Source organism: Sminthopsis crassicaudata, chromosome 5, assembly GCF_048593235.1.
Source record: "Sminthopsis crassicaudata isolate SCR6 chromosome 5, ASM4859323v1, whole genome shotgun sequence".
Taxonomy (NCBI): Eukaryota; Metazoa; Chordata; class Mammalia; order Dasyuromorphia; family Dasyuridae; genus Sminthopsis; species Sminthopsis crassicaudata.
Genome location: NC_133621.1, coordinates 194,474,729 through 194,496,823, shown reverse-complemented (window position 1 = coordinate 194,496,823; position 22,095 = coordinate 194,474,729). Strand labels below are relative to the sequence as shown.

Here is a 22,095-nt window from a genome sequence, read left to right as displayed (position 1 = left end):
CCTCCATCAACCCTGTGAAATATGTGTTATTATCATACTCCTTTAAAAGATCACATAACTGAGGTAAAGGGAGATTAAGTGAATGCAAATGCCCAGCATTCAGCAGCTAGTGTCCGAGGCAGGTATTGAACCCAAGCCTCCCTGACTCCACAGCCAGGACTCTACCCATTATAACACTTTGTTGAGCCAAAGTTGAGAGATTAAGATACTGTCTCTAATATTCTATATCTATATTCCCATAACTTCTCTAAGGAGGAAGATGTTTTCTCACACTTATCCTGTAAATTAATCTGGACCAAGGTTTTTTTTTTTTTTTTTTTTTTTTTTTCCTTTCCTATACAGTAGTTCCTTTACAATTAGTTCAATTCCTTTTTCTAAAATTGGATCATTTAAGACCTCTATTTGCTGTTCTATTAATGTGGGTGTTTTGCATTTTTGTAAATAATCTATTTCTTTTGACTCCTCCATTTTGTTGGCCTATAATTATTTATAGTAGGTCCTGAGAATTCTTTTTATTTCTTTTCTGTTTTGACTTACTTTGCTCATTTTTTATCTTGTTCGTTTAATGTTCCTCCCTTTTCTCTTTCATCAAATTGTTAAAGGTTCATCAATTTTTAAAAGTGCTTTCAAAGAACTAGTGTTTGTTTTACCAATTCCACATTTTTTGTGTATGCATTTCTCCTTTAACTTTCAAGATTTTGTCTTTTGTGTTTATTTGTTGGTTTCCTAATTTTAAAATTGTATATTTTGTTCTTTTAATTTCCTTTTTTCTATTTTCTTAATATATATTTTTAAGGATATAGTTTTTCCTCTGAAGACTACTTTATCTGAATCTCAGAAATTTTGAAAAAAATTGGGCAGTTCGGCAGTAAATAAAGTGTTGGCACTGGAAATAGGAAGATTCATCTTTCTGAGTTTAAATCTGGTCTCAAACACTTAATAGCTATGTGACTTTGTGCAAGTCATTTAACCCAGATTACTTCAGTTTCCTCATCTGTAAAAGGTGCTGGAGAAGTTAATGGCAAACTACTCTAGTATCTTTGCCAAGAAAATCCCAGATGGAGTCATGAAGAATCAGAAATGACTGAAAACAACACAACAAATATCATTATTGTTATTTTTATGTAGTTATTGTTTCTATGATTTGTTCATTGACTCACTCACTCTTTGGGATGTTGCCATTAATTTTTCATTTAGGTCTGTGTCCTCACCCAAACTTCCTGTTTTAATAGCTATTTTTATTGCATTAGACCTATAAAGGTACTTTTAAAAGGATTTCTTCTTTTTAAAATATTATTTATAATTTATTCATATCCTAGTATACTGTTTTTGAAAGGTCCCATATGATGTTAAGAAATATGTATGTTCTTTAATGTTCCCATTCAGAAGATGATATGTATTTTTCAGTTCTAAATTTGACTGTTTTTTATATCTTTTTCTACTTTTAAAATCTTTTTTCTTGACTGAGACTGCATAGTATAGAAAAGAACAGAATATTGATCCCAGAATTGAGTTGGAAGAGCCTCCTGGCTCTTATCAGATTATAAACTTCTTCAACAGAAGTCAATGTCATCTTTCATCTTTCCACTTTCAGTATCTAGCATATTACCTTGCACTTAGTAGATGCTTAAAAAGGATTTGTTGAATTTAAATAAATAATCTGTATGATGCTTCAGCACTCTCCACAAAAATATCATTATAGAGAGGTTAAATGGTCTTGGAAACCATCTAGCCCTAATCTTTCCATTTATAGAAGAGGAAATTATAGCCACGAGATGCTAAACAACTTGCTCAAAATTATATGGTCAGTTAGTGGCAGGATAGGAAGTAGAATCCAAGTAATCAGATGACCTCACCACAAAGCTAAGATTAGGGTGGGGTGAGAGGGAGGGAGGGTACCAGATTAAATTCCAGTTTTAATCATGAGATGTATCAAGTATTTAAATTTAGAAAGTTAAATCTGAGAAGGGTCATAGATTTGGAGTTGAAAGGAACCTTAAAAACCATTAAATCCAGCTTACTTGTTTTATAAATGAGAGAATTGAGGCAAACAGGGTAAAGTGACTTGTCCATGGTCATAAATATCTGAGGCCAAATTTGAGCTCAGATCTTAAATTCCTTCTTTTTTAATTTAAAAAAATTTTTTTTTAATTTCAGGTCTGCATACTTGTTTACTAGGTAGCCAATCATAGACATTAGAATTGTTTCTTACCTGGAGGTTCCTTCAGAACTAATTACTAATCACTACTCTTCTCTATTCCGTACCTAACCAATGTTCACTAAAGCTACTTCTATCTCTTTCAAAGAAACGAGATCTTTGTTTCCGTGATCTACAAAGAAGGGAATGAGAACTAATATTCAGATGCACCTGAATTTGTTCTGTGGTCATAGACAAAATACATAGTTGCTTTTATAACTGGCAAAAAACTATTCTGAGGCTAAATAGTTTCATTTCAGATTGAGGCTCAGAGAGATTAAATTATTTGTCCATAGTCTTAGAAAGGAGACAACATACTCTTGTCTTTTAAAAATGTTTATGTATACCTTTTGCTTTTGTAACATAGTCATTTCTGGGAAAAACAATCAAAAATCCATCTCCATTCCAACCTGACCTCTAAATTGAAATCTACCTTATTACAAAAAACCCCCCCAAAATTAGTGACCTTATCTGAAAACATATACATCTTAGTTGGAGGGTGAAAGGGATATTTTCAATATCTTATCTGAGACTATTTTCCATTTTTCCAGTTATTCAGAATTCAGTTTCTTGTTAGTGACCCTTTCACAAGGTCACATATATCATATATATTTTTGCAGTCATTGTACATATATTGTTCATATAGTTTAAAGCAGAAAGGAATCTTTGATTTCATATATTTTGATCTACAGGAAGTTTTACCAATTTTTCAACATTTCTCTGAATTCCCCATCTTTATCATTAATTTATTGCATAATAATATTCTATTGCTTTTGCACACAACAGTTTTTTTCCCTAGCAATTATCCAATTACTTGGCATTCATCTTAGTTCCGCCTTATTTCATCTTATTTCTTTGCTCCCACATTGAGTATATTTGACCTCCTTGAGGGATATACCCAGCAGTGGAAATGGATAGATCAAGTACAATGGAGAATTTAGTAATTTCTCTTGCATGATTTAATAATTTTCTTCCATAATCTCAATTTAAACATCAGTTTCTACAAGAAGCCTTTCCTGGTATAATCATCTGCAAATGCTTGTCCACCACAAATAAGATGTTTATTTTGTATCTTTTTATATCTGTCATTAGAACATATAATCCTTTAAATTAGGGACAATTTAAATTTTTGTCTTTGTATCTTTGTGTTTAGGATGATATCTGAATTAAATGTCAGAAGGCATTTAATAAATGATTTCTGAAAAATTCTAAATTGATATCCAGAACAGCTGGATCACTCATAATTCCAACAGTTATTAATGTTTTTCTATTTCTATAGCCCCTCTAAACTGCTCTTACTTTTAGTTATTTTTACCAGTTTGCAGAGTGTGAGATGAATAAAATCTCAGGATTATCTTAATTACATTTCTCTTATTAGTGATTTGACAAAGCTTTCAAAAGAGCCATTTATAATTTTCAAGTTCTTTTAAAAAATAAAATCTTTATTTCCTTTGACCACTTATCTGTTAGGGGATGGCTTCTTGGTCTTCTATATAGAGTGTTCCAAAAGTCTTAGTACAGTTTTAATCTATTAAAGCTTGGTTCATATTTAATTAGCTAAATTGCTATTAAAGTTATTAAAGCTTAAAACTACATTGAGCTTGGGGACACCAAGTATTTATGCCAATTCTTTATATACCTTGGATATTAAACTTTATCTGATATTGAGGCAAATATTATTTCTATCCAATAGCTACTCTTTATTCTATCTTTAATTTTTTTGAGCAAAAGCTTTTAAATTTTATGTAATTAAAATTGCCTATTTTGTTTTTATGACCTTTGTTTCTGTCCCTTGTTTGGTTAAGAATTCTACCTGAGTCACAACTATAAAAGATATCTGCTTTCATTCTTTCCTCTTTTTCTTTCATTTTTTAAATGATGAAATTTTATATAATCAAATTGCCTGAACATTTTGAACTTATTGTGATCTATGGTGTAATACTTTGGATTAAACCTAATTTCTGGTGTCCTGCTTTCCATTTTCTCTGGTAGATTTTTTTTTAAAGGAAACTCTCCCCCATAATTTATGATCTTGGGTTTAGCAAACACTACACTACTGTAATTGATTGCTTCTGTTTCTTGCTTATCAAGGCTGTTCCCCTGATCTATTTGTCTGTTTTCAAGTGCATACCAAATAGTTTTGATGACCAGCAGTTTATAATCCAGTTTGAGATCTGGCAACACTATGTCCTCTTCATTTGTCCTTTTTTTTCATTATTTCTCTTGATATTCTACATCCTTTTTTTTCCCTATATATAAATTTAGTTATTTTTCTGTCTTGTTCTATAAGTATCTCCTTGAAGATTAAAAAAAATCCATTTTTTACATTTTCTTTTTGTTGGAGAATTTAAGACATTCATGTTTAGGATTATAATTTTTAGGTTTTATTGTGTTTTGTTCTGTTAAATAATATACATGTATGTATACATATGTATTTCCTTCCCCCCTCTATTTTTTTAAGTCAGCACCTAGTCCTTGTAGTTTATTTTGCATATACCTGTCTGATTCCTGTTTCCTCCTACCTCTTCTTCTTCCCATTATTGTGCCTAACCCTAAATTTCTGAAGTTTGGGATCTCTGGAGGCCCAAACTATTCCTTTTCCCAAACTTGGGAATTACTACTACCTTGGAGAAACTGTTCTACTGAAATGTCATTTTCTTAAAAGGTTTCATATCATGATCCCTGTCCCCTTCCCAGTCTCTTTTGGAATTGCTTCATATTATTTCCAGAGCATTCCTTTTCTGCTTTTGGGAAGCATCTCTTTACTTTTGTCTTTGAAATTTTCCCCAAGTGTTTTATCCTTACAATTCCATCACTCTAAAGTCAGAGGAGAGTAGGAAAGAGAGGAAGTAATTCTTTCTCAGCCACTTCTCAATCTCAATTCTGATTAGTATTTTCCTGGGCTTTCCTATCCTGAGAGTAGCTCCAATAACAGTAATTTATTAAAGAAAGATTGAAGTTTTATTTTTTCCCCTGAAATATTAATTCATTTCTTCTTCTTATCTTTTCCTGATTTCTCCTATCTTTTGCCCCTCAGATTCTTTAGTTAATTTTTATGCTCTCCTTACCTTCAGACAGTTTTGAAAAATAAAGACATGGACTTTCTCCCATGCTCATAGACTTGTCTAATTCTAGCCACATGAAAACAAAGATTGCAATTTTTAAGCCTTTAATTGCTAGCTAAAAATATTTAGTTTTATTTTGTTTTGATCAATTTATTTGCTTAACTCTGTAGAATGAATTACATTCTTTTCTTTTAGTGATGTCCAATGATTTTTTTTTTTTTTTACTGTTTAGGCTTAGCTTTACACACACACACACACACACACACACACACACGCACACACGCACACACACACACACACAAACTCACTCACTCAATACACACACACATATATATATGTATATATATATATATATATATATATATATATATATATATATACATACATATATGTATATACCCATACATATACACATATACTGGCAGCAAGGTCGTATAGCGGATAGAATGTCAGGCCTGAGGAAGACTTCTTTTCCTGAGTTCAAATCCTGCATCAGACACTTATCTGTGTTGACTTTGGGCAAGTCATTTAACCTTTCTTGTCTCAATTTCCTCGTCTGTAAAGTAGACTGGAGGAAGAAATAGACAAGCACTCCAATCTTTTTACCAAGAAAACTGAAAATGGGATCACATTTGACATGCCTGAATGATTGAACAATGACAATGCATATATATATATATATATATATATATGTACATATATTTCTATATGTATACATATACTTATGTATTTGTGTCAACAAATCTTTGTATTTTGGATCATCAACTTTCAATTTTTCCTTGGAATAAAAGGAGCAATCCTGTGTTATTCATATTGGTGATCCTTGGGAGTTAAAATTTTTTCCCTCATTTGCTGCTTCCAAAATTTGTCTTTTGATGATGAAGCTTGACCAGGATGTTTCTTGCTAACTTACACTTTAGGTATTGTTTCTGTTGATGTACTTTGTATTTAGCATTATGCAGTGAAAGTACTTTGACTATGGATCCAATTGACCTGAATTTAAATCCCAACTCTGCCATTTACTAACTGAGAAAGACTGAAACCTAAGACTCTTCTTAATATTTCTGGGGCTTAGATACCTCACTTACAAAATGAGTGTTGGACCAAATGCTATGAAAAGTTCCTTCCTACTCCTTGTCTATGATCCTATGATTCAATAATTTCCTCTCTGCTTCTAATATGTATAAAATTTCTCCCCTATATGATTTCCTAAATATTTTCTTTTTTCTTGATTTTTTTTGGGGAGTGGGGAGTTTCCCAACAATCCTTGGATCATCCTTTCCCATTCTATCTTCAAGTTTAGCATCCTGTACTATAAAACAATCTTGCTGTCTTTTAATTTTGTTCAATTAGCTTTCCTTTTGTCTGAGCATAATTGCATTATAATGGTCATTCTCTTTTTCTGTATATTCTCATTTTTTTGGAGAGCATTTCTGACTTTTTGATGCAAATTCTTTGCTCTTGTTTGATTTCACGTTGTATACCAAAATAAGGTCAAAATGGATACGTAATCTACACATAAAAGGTGTATCATAAGCAGCACAGAATAATTTATCTGTCAGATAAATTATGAGGGAGGATTGTAGGGCCAAATATGATATATAGAGCATTACAAAATGTAAAGTGGATAATTTGGATTGTAAAACTAAGAAGTTTTTGCATGAATAAAACTGAAATTAGAAGGAAAGCAAAAAACTGGGAAAATATTTTTACAGCAAGTGCCTCTGATAAAGGTCTCATTTCTCAAATATATAGAGAATTTAGTCAAATTTACAAGAATATAAGTCATTCCCCAATTGATAAGTGGTCAAAAGTAGTTTTCAGACCAAAAACTTGAAGCTATTAATGGTCACATAAAAAATGCTCTAAATCACTATTGATTAGAGAAATGCAAATTAAAATAACTCTGAGGTCCCATATATCACACCTCTCAGATTGGCTACTATGACAGAAAATTAAAATGATAAATATTGGAGAGAATGTGGGAAAACTGGAATGCTAATGCACTGTTGGAATTGTGAGCTGATCTAACCATTTTGGAAAGGATTTTGGAACCATAAACAAAGGACTATAAAACTATATAGATCCTTTGATCTAGCAATACCACTGCTAGGTATATATCACAAAAAGTTAAAAAAAACAAACAAAGGGAAAATGACATATTTGTACAAGAGTATTTACAGCAACTCTTTTTGTGGTGACTATGAATTGGAAATTAGGGGGATGCTTGTCAACTGGGAAATGGCTGAACAAGATGTGATATATGATTACCATATGATATGGTTTGCTTTAAAAATGATAAGCAGAATGATTTCATAAAAAAAGGCCTGAAAACTGTTACATGAATTGACACAGAGTTAAGTGAGGAGAATCAGGAGAACATTGTACACAGTCACAGCAATATTGTATGATGAATTACTGTGAATGACTTAGCTATTCTTAGTAATACAATAGTCTAGAACAATCCCAAAGAACTCATGATGAAAAATGCTATCTGTCTCCAGAGAAAGAACTGTTGGAGTCTGAATATTGACTGAAATAAACTCTCTCTCTGTCTCTTTTTCTCTTTTTCTCTCTTTCTCTCTCTCTCTTTTTCTCTCTTTCTCTTTCCTTCCTCCCTCCCTCCCTTCCTCCCTCCCTCCTTCCTTCCTTCCTTCCTTCCTTCCTTCCTTCCTTCCTTCCTTCCTTCCTTCCTTCCTTCCTTCCTTCCTTCCTTCCTTCCTTCCTTCCTTCCTTCCTTCCTTCCTTCCTTCCTTCCTTCCCTCTCTCCCTCTCTTTCTTTCTTTCTTTCTTTCTTTCTTTCTTTCTTTCTTTCTTTCTTTCTTTCTTTCTTTCTTTCTTTCTTTCTTTCTTTCTTTCTTTCTTTCTTTCTTTCTTTCTTTCTTTCTTTCTTTCCTTTTCCCTTACTCAATCCCTCTCTCTGTCTTTCTGAGTAATATGAAAATATGTTTTACATGATTGCACATGTATAATCTATATCATATTACTTATCATCTCAGAAAGGAGAGAGGTGAAGGAAAGAGGGAGAAAATTTGGAACTCAAATTAAAAAAAAAAAACAAGCCTAAATAGTAAACATCATACACACACACACACATACACACAGGGGAATAAAATATTATTTGAAAAAGAAAAAAGAAAATAGCTTAAAATGTTGTTGTTGAGTATTTTCCATAGTGTCCAACTCTTCATGATCCCATTTGGGGTTTTCTTGACAAAGATATTGGAAAGGCTTGCCATTTCCTTCTCCAGCTCATTTTACAGAAGAAGAACCAAGGCGAATTGGGCTAAGTGACTTGCTCTGGGTCACACAGCTAGTAAGTATCTGAAGCAAAACTTGAATTCAGAAAGATAAGTCTTCTTGACTCTAGGTCAGCCACTCTATGCACTGTGCCACCTAGCTGCCAAAGTGCCTTGCCCATTTTTGTTTTTAATGGCTGTTCTTATCCCTGACAATATGAATGGAATGTTCATTTGGTATCCTCAGGATATTTTTTTTTCTCAGATTCCCTGCTAACAGATATCTCTGATTTCCACAGACTTTTCAAGGCTCCATCATAAGAATGACTTTTCTCCAGGACTCAAAAATCTCTTCCCCTTCTTCCCACCCCCTTTGGGAATTACAGAATTAAAAATGTTAGAACTAGGAGGCATTTGAGTTTAGCACATACCTGAAAGATATTCCCAATATGATTAACCTAAGTGGTCATTCAGCCTTTGGTTAAAAATCTCTAGGGAAGTGGAACTCACATGTTCTGTCCCCTTTCCCCCCAAACCCTGAAAGTAGCCTGTTCCATTTTGGGATTCTTAGGAAGATTTTCTTGATGACATGCCTAAAGTTGTCTCTGAGACTTAACCACTGACTATGGCTCTGACCTCTGGGATCAAACAGAATAGCTCTAATTCTGCTTCCATATCATAGCCTTTCAAAAGCCCTTTGCCAAGTCTTCTCTTCTCCAAGCTAAACATTCCCAGTTCCCTTTGATCCTTGGGTCATTGACTCAAGGCCCTTCACTCTTCTGGTTACATGGATCTTTTCAACAGTCTTTAGCATAATAGCATTTTTTCTTAAAACTATGAAACTAACAATAATCGAGAGCAGAAGGACAAGGACCTGATAAGTAGCTTTGATTTATTCCCCTCTCTTTGTAATCATAAATGCTAATCATTTCAATTTTTGTTTTGTTTTTAATTTTTAATCATTTCAATATAAGAAACACTCACATCTCGGACATGGACAAAAACCCTATAGTTCCTAATGTGAATCCTGAGACAAATCTGCCAATCATGACAGATCAACTCTATCTTAGTCAGTGAGTGCTTCTGGAATTATACCATAGGATCCTATAATTGGAGATCATCTAGTTCCCAGTTTCTTAAATTGTTGGTTGCAACCCTACATAGGGTCTTGTAACTGAATATGGGGGTTGTAAAATTATGACTCATTCTCAGGAATTGTTTGATTTTCATATCTATTTTATATACCTATATGACCAGGATTACATAAAGATTTCTTGGGTGAAAAGGGGTCATGAATGGAAAAAGTTAAAGAAGCCCTGATCTACTGTAACCTTTCATTTTACAGATTAGGAAGCTGAGGCCTAGAGAGCTTAAGGAATTTGATCAAGATCACACAAGTGGTAAGAGTGGAAGAATTGATAATTAAACCCAAGGATTAAGATTCCAAATGTCAGTGCTCTTTTCACAATAGCAAGATGCTTCTTCATAGTCCTTTAATATCTTATAATAATAAGTACCATATGCCACTTCTTTTATTTCCAGTTTCATAACTGAAAGTGAACCAGATCATACAGCTAATATTTAAACCCAGGTCCTCTGACTACATATTTAGAATTCTTTCCATATTATTGTTGCTCATTCCATTCCATTCTCCTTTTATTTCTGTATATCACTCATTTATGATGCTTGCCATTGCTCATTAAGCTTAGATTTGGGGGCATCTAGGTGGCTCAATGGATAGAGCACCAGCCCTGAATTCAGGAGGACGGGAGTTCAAATCTGATCTCAGACACAACACTTCCTAGCTGTGCGACCCTGGGCAAGTCACTTAACCCCAGCCTCAGGGGGAAAAAAAAAAAAAAAGCATAGATTTGAAAGGTTCCAAAGAATTTGGATGTAATATAGTTGGAATGATGATGAATTTAGTTAAGAAAACCAGGTTTGAATCCCAACTTTGATAATTATTAGCTATGTGACCCAGCTCGTTATTTTTATGTTCCCTGCCTCTTAGTGTTTTTTCCTTTTTTGAAACAGGGTTGATAATAACATTTCTATATAAATTAATAGATAGGTTGTTCGAAGGAAAGTACTTTGTAAACTCTTAAGCATTACAGAAAAATGAACTAACTGAAACCCTGAGTTTTGGAATAAGGGAATTAGGATTTCTGGTCTGACTCTGCTTCTACTTATCCAGGCAATCAGGTGATATCTCTGGAACTCAGTCTCGTTATTTGTAAGATTAGGAGGTTTGAATTAGATGGTTGCTTAGGGATCTTTTGATTCTAAAATTCTCCAGGGATTCTAAGATTATTGCATACTGTGAAGTATGTATGCTATTCAGGTAGCTGTCCCCAGATGAACAGTCAGGGCCTGAGGAATGACTGATTGGTTAGATTTTTCATATCTTCAAGTCAATTATTCTTTTTCCATAAAATAACATTCTTGTTTAAAGAGGACTAGATATTAACTTCTTAGTGATTAGCAATATTAGCATAATATACAAGTCAAGATATGCTACAGAAAAATGTTCAAAGACTTACAATTTCCTGGCTGGAAGTCAAGTATACTTTCTCCCACAACACTTTAAATGTTAATCTATTTCTGCTTACTTTAAGTTCTTTCTCTATCATTTAAAAAACAACATCACAGCTTAGATTTCTAACTAGTTTTTGCTTGTCCATCCATTCCAAGTGACCACTTGCTAAGTTTTCAATCTTTAAAGCAGCCCTTAGAAGTCCTTAACTAAGTGTTTAGTCTTACCAGAAATGGACTTTTAATTCTTTTTTAATCTCTCTCTCTCTCTCTCTCTCTCTCTCTCTCTCTCTCTCTCTCTCTCTCTCTCTCTCTCTCTCTCTCTCTCTCTCTCTCTCTCTCTCTCTCTCTCTCTCTGTTTCTCCCTCTGTCTGTCTGTCTCTGTCTCTCCCTCCCTTCCTCCATCTCTTCCCCCCTCCTCTTTCTTCTCCTCTCCTCTCCACTCCTCTTGCCTCCTCTCCTCTCTTCCTCTTTTCTCTATTTTTACATAGAATAACTTTTTCTCATTCAGCTCAGCTGCTCTCCTGTTGTGGCTAATGAAAGAGACCCCCCCCCAACAATTACAAGCTCACAGAACGGTTTCCACACATCACATTTTCCTTTGACTTGTCTTTTTTCACAATTGAGAAAGGGTTGCCTTAGGAACCAATTCACCCAGGCTCAGTTTTTGTGTAGAAAATTAATTTGTATGGCACTGGATAATAAGCATTCAGCTCCCAGTGACTCCTCCCCCCCCCAATTTGCTCCAGGGCTGAAACTTCTAAAAGATGTCATATCCTTTTTGCTTTCTCTGATTATATCCGATACATTCAACCAGATACAATGGTAAACTTATTAATGAGTTTTATACACACAAATATTTAGATATATGAACATATGCATACATGCATATAACATGCATGTACTATGGATGAATTAACTTGAATTTTCTTTTGAGAATCAGCCTGTCCTTCCTCTACTCCAAAGCTTTTTCTGGTTTCTCTAGCCCACAATGACTTCTCTGTTTATTGAATTTCTATGGCATTTATAATCAAGACCACAGAATTCAGCAACATATTGCTCTCTAATGGTTTCATGTCTGCTAGTCTTGCCTCTTCAACCAAACTCTAGGCCCAATTCAAGCAGGACACGATATTATAGTTATTTTCCCCCCTCTCCACAAATATCAGACACATGAGATGGTTGGTAAATGTTTGTGTTATTCATATGTCAACTTGGGCCCTGACCCCTTACATCTCATGGGGGCTTCTTTGAGTTATCATTTCTGAGGCTTATTTTGTCTTGACCTAAGGTTTCTTTGGGAATGCCAGTATTTGGCTCTGGTATTTTCAAGAAGACTTCATGTCTACCTCTTGGGTGTGCATGTATATGTGTGTGTGTGAGTAGATTTATCTCTTTCCTTGATGAGGGTTTCTTAAGACAAACTCAAGGACCAGTTCAAATTTATAAACCCTATCAGCAACATAGTGTCAACATGGAATAGTCTGAATTTCTATCACTTGAATGAAAAAAAGTAGTTTTATACTAAGCATTTACTGAGACATAGAATTTTACAGGGGAAGTCACCACAAACATGCAGTTGAAATGTGCTGATAAAAGTTTAACAACTAGCTTCCAGAAAATAAATGTATGTTTGACACATTTTTAAGTTTAATCTACATTACCGCATTTTCTCCACCACTTTTTTTTCCTGAGCTAATTGGATTTAAGTGACTTGTCTAGGCTAGGAAATGTTAAGTGACTGAATCCAGATTTGAATTAAGATCCTCCTGACTTCAGGGCTGGTGCTCTATCCACTGCACCATCTAGCTGCCCTAAATTCTATCACTTTTAAGGGAAATATCTATACTTGGTGGAGAAGGTTCAACAGAAGAACACTTTGGGGAGTATAGATACATTTCATAATGGGAACCATGCAATGAGTCTAATCTGCAACGAGATGATGTATTTATTCTGAGAAAATATTTCTCCATTGTCAATACCTTGCCTTAAAAGATGGCATAGATTGCCATAATATATTGTGTCTTCATCAACAATTTGTATCCTGGGGCAACCAACATCCAGAAGGATGAGAGGGCATGAACCCTAAGAAAATGAATGGCAAATCATAGGGTAGTAGGTAGAACTGGATCAAAGAATTTGGGATAGGGAAATTTCAACCAGGGGACAATATTTCTATTCTTATTACTTCTTCATTAAGTTGTCTTTCTAAAAGTGAAACATATTAGAAAAATGGTGTGAGGGGTCAAAAGCTACAAAACAATAATTGAAAATGGTTAAAAGAGAGAACTCAAATTTGGTACTTTAGAAGCTTTAATTCTATGAAGGATACAAAATGGTTAAAGAAAGAATAAGTAAACAGACAATGAATCAAAGACTAAAAGTTTAGAATAGATAGACGTAGAAGATTAATGAAAAGAATGAGGTAAAGAATTTCCTTTTAGAAAAAGGCAGTGCATAAAAATAACAAACAAAAGAAATTAGAAGGGTGAAGAGGCGGGAGAGACTTTGAATTAATGACAATTGAGAGGAGAAGGTAAAGAATTTGATAAAAATAAAAGAAAGAAGAAAAAGGAGCCAACATATTACATCAAACTTCAAAACCAGGGAAAAGGTTGAGAAATGAGCAGGGTTGAGAATGAGGTCAAAAGAGACCATGGGAATAAGACTGTCTTTAAGTAACTTATACAAGACAAATAGTGAGGACAAAATACTGCCTCAAAAGGGGAAGGGGAACAAATAAAATCCTAAATTAGAAAAACCATTCTAGATTCAGATGATTAAAATGTAAACATAATTTCCATAATTTTAAATGTGAGTGAACTAAACAATCCAATAAAGCAAAGAAGTGGCATTGAATAAAAAAAATGAAACCATATAATCTTTTGCTCAACAAAGAATGCATCAAAATATTACCAATAAAACATATATGAATACAATAAGAGATTATAATATAATTTACTATCAGATGATTCTTAAATAGCAGATATTGCAAACATGCTTCCCAAAAAACCAAAAAAAAAAAAAAATTCACAATGCAAACAGATAAATAAATCACACAACTAGCAATATTGGCACAGCATCTAAATTCACCAAAGAAAAGTTAAGTACATTCAAGAAAACAGATAACACAATAATAGCAATAGAATTCTATTGTTCCTTGCTTACACTTGGACAAATCTAACAGAAAAGCAAAAACATAGAATTAAACAAACTGAGAAAAAATTAGAGCTAAAAAAATGTTCTGAATGGGTCTGCTAGAGAATATGCATATTTTTCAGCATCATGTGGAATTTTTAAAAAGAAAAACTTACTATATATTAAGACCCAGAGATAATACAAATAAATGTAAAAAGGCAGAAATACTAAACACATTCATAACACAAAACAAAAAGTAATCAGTTCAAAGAACACAAACAAAAGATACAGAAATAAATGAAGACTTGATGAAATCCCAAATAACCAGTGGGTCAAAGAACAGTTCATGGAAACAATAATTATGTGAATAATAATGATGAAACTACATTCCAAAATTTCAGAGATGTACCTAATACAATCCTTGGAGGAAAAACTACATTCTAAAAAAAAAAAAACATACATTAGCAAAATAGAAAAGGAAAAGTTTAATAAACAAAACATACATTAAAAACTTAGAAACACAATAAAAAATCTAAAATATGTACATATGTGGAAATCCATAAAATTAGAGAAGAAATAGATAAATTAAAACCAAAAAAGATAAAAATTGTAATTCAAAACTAAAAGCTTGTTCATTGAAAAGACTTTAACAACTGATAAATCTTTAGCCAACTTGATTTAAAAAAAAAACAATTTTAGAATCAAATCAAGAAAATAATCAGTGAAAAAAGTGAAGAAATAAAAATAATTTCTTCACCAGAAGAAATAAAAAGAATTATCAGAAACTCCTGGGCACAGTTAAATGCCAACAAGACTGAGAACATAAGAGAAATAGAGGAATACTCTTACTATGCTGTAAGAAAAAAACAAATATGAATCCTGAGAAGCATGGAAAGGCTTGAAATGATCCAAAAAAGTCAGTACAGTCAAGGAAAACAATATACACAATGACTTCAACAGGGTAAATAGAAAGAACAATCACCGAAAAGTAACTGAAAATTAATGTTGCAAAGTTACAAGGAAAAGATTTGGGCCTTAAAGAAGAAACCTGTCTCAGTCCTTTGCAAAGATATGGGACACTGAATCATTTTTCTGAATATATTAATGAATTTTGCTGTTTTCCTTTTTTGTTTAAAATTTTTTGTTCTGATATATGAGATTTGTGTGTGTGTGTGTGTGTGTGTGTGTGTGTGTGTGTGTGTGTGTGTGTGTGTAATGGGAGGAGAAACAAACAGGGAAATTTAGGCTTTATGAAAATGAAAATTGTTAATAAAAGTGTATTTTGGAGGAAAAAAGAAGAAGGGGAGTCCTGGATAAAGGCTTTAAAATTTATCTAAGAGAGAGGTTACTTTTGGGTGAAATAAAAAAAGATTCATAGAAAAGGTATCAGCTAAGTTAGGCTTTTAAGGATAAGAAGAATTTCTACATGGAAATATAAAAAGAATGAATTTTAGCTCTGTAAGACAATTTGTATTCAGTTAGGAGAGAAGAAAAGACTAAAATGTAAAATGCATAAAAGGTAGGAATGTGAAATAAGTGGAAAGATAGGTTAAAATGATGATACTGTCTCTGATCAAAGAATTTGTATACTATCCTAGAGATCATAGAGAGTCACTAATGATTCTGATCAGGGGAGTAGTATGATCATATCTTTATATTTTTATGATTTTGACCTTGTTATTCCTCTCCATTGGAGAAGTAAAGTCTAGGAGCAGAGAGAACAACTTATAAGTATATTAAAATAGTCCAGATGAGAAGCAATAAAGACTTAAAGTATGATAAGGCAATATTCATGAAGAGAATGGGGAAGATATTACAAAATCGACTAGGTAACTGATGATAGCATGTAAGGGAAAGGAAAACGGAAAAAATGACTGTGGTTTCCAATGTAGGTGATTGGGAAGATGATATTTACTACAGAAATTGGAAAGGGAGGGGGAGGGACAAGATTTTTGGGAAATACAATATTTTTGGGCATTCTCTCTTAACCCACTTCCCTCATTTGCCAAGTTGTCTTCAAGGAAGGCAAACTCATTTCAATATTAGCTTCAATCAAGTATCATCATAAAAGAAAATCACCAGATTAATAAGATCTATTCAAAAATCAAATGATTTTTAGAGGTCTTTATTAGTTTGGCTATCTAGTCTATTTCCATTGACCTATTTCGAACCTCTATTCCTTCATCATAATGCATATTAGTTGATGATATGTAATTTTTATTTCTGTCACTGACTAGAAGTTCTCCTTTTATAATTTTTTTTTTTTTGGCTGATGCAATTAGGGTTAAGTGACTTGCCCAGGGTCACACAGCTAGGAAGTGTTAAGTGTCTGAGGCCAAATTTGAACTCAAGTCCTCCTGACTTCAGGGCTGGTGCTCTATCCACTGCACTATCTAGCTGCCCCCAGGTTCTCCTTCTGTAGAGAATTGACATGGTTTGCCCAATATCATATAAAAGGTGGCTTCTAGGGGGAGCAGCACCAATTGTGAATGCAGAACTTTCTGTTGTCAGTTGATTCCTTTATACCCATTCTTGTAATAGAAAAACTGGATTCAGCTCCTGGTGGGGCTGACATGTACTGGAAAGTGTACTTCACTTTCGAGTTGACTGGATTAGAATTCTGGCACTGAAACAAACAAACAAACAAACAAGCAAGCAAACAAGCAAATAAATAAGATCTGGCATTTATGTGTAGGGAACCTATGGGGAAATTATCTATTCTTCGTGACTCTGTTTGTCAAATGGGGACAACAACATTTGGGCTGTTTACCTAATTAAGTTAGGGAGGTCTAAAGTCTGCAGGTTGTAGAGAATATTTTGTAAAGTTACAGGGCTAAGTCTGTCCCCTGATTTCCTCTTATGTGATTTTGAGTAAATTATTTTTCCTAATTGTGCTTCTCTTCCTCCACATATAAAAGGTAAGGAATGTCCTTATATCCTTCACTTATGTATAAAATTTAAACCCTATCCATGTCAACAGAAAAAGAACATTTTTAAAAGTGTTTGATTTATGTCTTAAAAAGGTATCATCAGATGGGGGGGGTAAATATAAATGTTTGCACTACTTGCACAGTAGCATATCCCAGTAACCAAATAACATCTACAGAAACTATATATCATGTATCAAATTAACTCTATATAAACGTATCTCACATCCTAGATCAAATACCACTCTCTCCAGACCAAACACCTACACAAGCTCCTAGAGAGGACTAACAACTGGCCATACACAGCATATGGAGGGAGCCTCTGGAGCATCATATAAACCACACACATAGAAATAGGATACCCGATGGAGATATCACATGCAAAGAGTCATGCAGACTGTCTTGCCACACATGACTCAGATTCTCCTCCTCATAACTGTTGTGGGAAGTTTATGATGAGAACAACAGAAATATATCCCAGAATCTCCATTGTCTCATTCAGTTTTACAGAATCAAACAATATTCAATGGATCCATCAACAAGTGATAATTTTACTGCAGGAGTTTTGATCAGTTTGCAATAAGGACAGGTATGCAAAAATCTGCCTGCCGGCAGCCCATACAAGTGCACACTAAGCTGTGAAGAAGTAAATAGAACTACACCTGGAAGGAACCTCAAAGACCAGTATCAGGTCAGAGGCAGACAGTTATAAGACGCTGCCATAACTAGTGCACTTTTCACCAGACATACGCACGTACACAAACAAGAGTTCATACACATGCACACACAATTCTACTCTCATTCACATGCAGTCATTTGCCTACTCCATTTTAAGTCCACCTAAAAGTACTTATTAAATGCTGTTTTACATATGATGCTGCGCGGGCACGGTACTGTCCCTAGCGCTTACATTGAGGATCAGAGCTCTAAGGAGCTTTAGAAATGAGCCTAAACCTTTTACTTAATAAATGAAGATGCGGTCGCAGAGACGGCCTGATCACCAGGCAGAAAACAGAAGAATTAGGATTTAAATCGAGGTCCTCATCGCTAGGGATCAGGGAGTTTAGAGCACACGCACGCGCACGCACAGATTCAGCTACAAAGGAAGGTGTGAGGTAGTGGGGCCACGATGACACACATCGCGGGCTTGAGAGACAGACAGACACGCAAGCACACATTGCAGACGTCAGTCCGCGGAGGGGAGGGAGGCACACTCGGGCACACACAGATACACGGGCTGGCACGCTCCCCCTGGCAGAGCTGCCCCCCCTCGGGCGCTAGCTGCCCAGGCTCGGCACTGGAGGTCACCTCCTCTTTTGCGCAGGGAAGCTGCAGCCCAGTCCCAGCCCCCGAAGCGTGGCTCCTGGCTGGGCCACCTTCCTCCTCCAGAGTCCCCGCCCCGTCACTGTGCCACGCTGGCTGCTCCGCCTCTCTGCAGTGGGTGGGTGGGTGGGTGCGGGTACGCGCTCGTGTCACGGCGGGGTGCAAGCCTTCTCCCCCCGGCTCCCGGCAGCCCCTCACTTACCAGGGGCGTCGGACCTGAGGCTCTCTGGCTGCAGAAGTTCTGAGCCCAACGAGGCGGAGATCGGCAGCTCCGCTGAACAGCAGCCTTCCCCCCGCCCCAATTTCTCCTCCCACCCCGAGAGGTCAGGGAAGGGGCATTCTGGTCAGCCCGATACTCAGACTGGGAGTCCGGAGCAGTCTGGGCTTCAAGGCTGGCTGCCTCGGGGCATTTCCTTCCCGGCCAATGCCGGACTCACACTCGAACGAACCCGGACACTGTCCCTTCCCCACGCCCCTCCTCAGTTCCCCATCTCCCTCCTCCTCCCCTCCGCCTCACAAGGACGGACATTCACTGGGGGGCCTCCGCAGACAGTCTTTGTTCTGGAGTTTGGCATTTGGCTTTTTTAATTCAGGGCACACAGAGCAGATCACGCCTGAGTGTGGGACAGCTGGGATGTTGCCTAGGGAAACCTTACAGATGCAGAAGAAATGGTGGAGGAGGTGGGGGCTGACAAAAATGTTTCTCTCCTCAGCAACCTCCGTGGCCCCTTCCCCTTCCCACTCCTGTCCCCCGGTTGTCGGCCCCCACCTCGTTCAGAGATGTCTCTTCCGTAGCTCAGGGTTCCAGGGTCAGATCACCAGCGTTTGTACTGGCCCCTGGAGAAGTTAAGAAAAATGGGCACGGACTCACCACTTGGGGAAGAGAAAAAGACCAGTAGCAATGGGTCAGATGCGGACGGTTATAAGGGGACACGGCATTCTGGGAACTCTCCTTTGTCTGGTGTGGTGTAACAGGTGGAGACTGTGGGAGTTATAATAATAACTAGCACAACATGTAGGGATTTAAGGTTTTGCAAAGTGTTCCTCTTAGTTATTTGAGCTTCACAGGCACCCTGTAAAGTGTCTATTTGATGTAGCTAAACCCCACCAACCTACATGGTTACCAAATGGTAGAAGCATAGTAAGGGCAGCTAGTTGGCCCTGGGGGGATGCAGTGTTAAGTCTGGAGGCAGGAAGATTCATCTTCCTGAGTTAAATTTTGACCACAGATTTTTGACCAGCTGTATGCCTTTGGACTCGGCATTTACTCTTGTTCACCACAGTTTTCTTGTCTGTGAAATGAGCTGGAGATGAAAATGGCAGATCACTCCTGTATGTTTGCCAAGAAAACCCCAAGTGGGGTCTTGAAGAGGCACAGCTAAAATAAATGACCTAACAACAAAAAGTGGGGAGGTGTATGTCATGGGTATGTCATGCAGGCGTATTTGCCCGCATACCTGGGTTCAGACTTGGCTCTAACACTTTCCGATGTGACATTGCACAGATCTTAACCTTTCTGTCATCTAAAGTCCTTTCCAACTGAATATCTATGGTCTTATGAATTGCAATGGGGAGTAAACATTGCAGACTTGCAAATTTCTATTCTAGCACAAGGTGTCCTTCCTGACAATTAAAGCCATCCCAAAGTGGAATCCGTACCTTTGGGAGGTAAGAAGTTTCTCCATCACTGAGGATAATCAACCAATCTAAGTATTTATTAAGTGTCTATTTTATGCCAGGCACTATGCTAGGTGCTGGGGTTATACACACTGTAAATGAAATAATTTCTGTGTGAGTAATAGAGAGAAAGCCAGGTTGGTTGGAATCATAGAATACAGAACAAGATTAATGTCAGTTGAGGCAGAGAAGATAGGTTGGGACAAGTTTGTGACTTTGCAACCTAAACAAAGGGGCTTATATTTGATCCTACAGGCTAGAGGAAACCAATGGAGTTTATTGAGTAAGGGAGTGACATAGGTCAGGTCTGTGTTTGGGGAAAATCCCTTTGGCAGCAACACGCAGGATTGCTTGAAAGGGTGACGACCATTTGGCAGCTATGTTGTAGAAAGGGGTTGGTCTGAGCTCGTTTCCAACTCTGGAATCCGATGATGTGATCTTATACACATGTTCACATATACATACATGCACATACAACACACACATACAATACAATTACAGGACACATATATAACACACATACAAATACACACACATACACACACGCATATATATATACACACATGTGCAAAGTCACATATGTACTTAGTCTTATTTGTGGCAAAATGCCATTTTTGGACAGAAAGATTAGATGACCAACTCCTTGTCAGTGACATATGTACTTGGGGTGGTTTCAAGTAGGGTGATGGATTCAGGTCTCTTCAGCAATGTTTACTTGTCTTGATCTTATTGTAACCAAAGGCTGTAATTTTCTGGATGACTAGGTTAAAGTTAGTGTGTTGTGATCTGTGTCAGTAAAAAGGGAAAGTTAACTGGGCCACCCAGGGAAAAACTTTATGACCCTGGCCTCCCTTAGTCAAAGTCTGGGCATATACTCAAAATGGTTTGGTTCTCACCGTTCTCATTGTTGCTCTCCCAAGTAATGCAGATGGCAACTTGCCCATGTCTGGTCTTCCTGTTCATGTGCTCCCATGAGTCCTTTTCAGGAAGTAGACCCAATTCTCTAGGTGTCTTCCTCAATTTCTCTGATAATATGAGGATATAGATAGAGCTCAACAGTTATCCATCATTTTCCTGTCACTTTCACTTTTCACATGAGCAACTCACCTTTTATTCCTATTCCCATATTTCTTTAATGACTCCAATTCTCTTTTGTTATCTATCTTTATTATGTGGTGGTATTATTTTTGTGTTGTTTTTCATTCATTTCCAACTCTTTATCACCCCATTTGGGGTTTTCTTTGCAAAGATACTACAGTGATTTGCCATTTCTTTCTCCAACTAATTATGATGAAGAAACTGAGGCAAATAGAATTAAATAATTTGCCCAGGATCACATAGCTAACAAATATCTGAGACCAGATTTGAATTCAGAAAGATCAAAATTCCTTATTCCAAGCCCAGTTCTTTATTCACTGTGCTACCTTACTGCCCATTTATTATATGTTGTTCATATCCATCTTGTACTCTTCTATTGCCCTTTGAGTAATTCATTTTTAATTCTTCAAATATTGGGTAGCCATATAATGATTAGTCACAGCCTGTACTTGTAGGAAGCACTAAATAACTGTCTTGGGATGACAGAAAGTGAGCAGCATTGCAGGTAGTTCCTGCTTTTTGAATTTTAATTCAACAAAAACTTATTATCCACGAACTATGAAATAGTCATTGCACTAGGAAATGAGAAAAATGAGAAAAATACTCAGAAGTATGACACATTCTCTGCTCCCAAAGGAGCTAATGACTGAGTTTGGGAGATATGACACATAAAGAGAACTATAATACAAATTGTAAAGTTCCAGTGACAGACTGTCTCTGCTTTCCGAGGACCAGCCTAGCTAAGTATAGAAAGACTCATCATTACTTGGCTGCCCAGCCCATGAACAAAAAAATAAAAATAAAATGTTTCCTAATCCTTTTCAGCTACTCGGCTATTCTATAGTGTTGTTAGAATGGTAGTAGATAAGGGCTGAAGAGTGCTAGCAATCATAAGTTTT

At 36.1% G+C, this 22,095-nt stretch overlaps 1 protein-coding gene across 2 annotated transcripts in view; it reads right to left on the bottom strand.

The window, feature by feature from the left end:
- TSPAN11 (tetraspanin 11) overlaps positions 1-19,278 on the bottom strand; it is a 151,068-nt gene extending 131,790 nt beyond the window's left edge. Inside the window, exon 1 of one of the 2 annotated variants that reach the window (XM_074269258.1) lies at positions 19,191-19,278. The gene's annotated coding sequence lies outside the window, so the exon portion shown is untranslated. Of the gene's footprint in view, positions 1-18,623; positions 18,803-19,190 lie in introns of those variants that run through there. The other variant, XM_074269257.1, reaches the window with a different exon arrangement.
- Between the last annotated feature and the right edge of the window lie 2,817 nt (positions 19,279-22,095).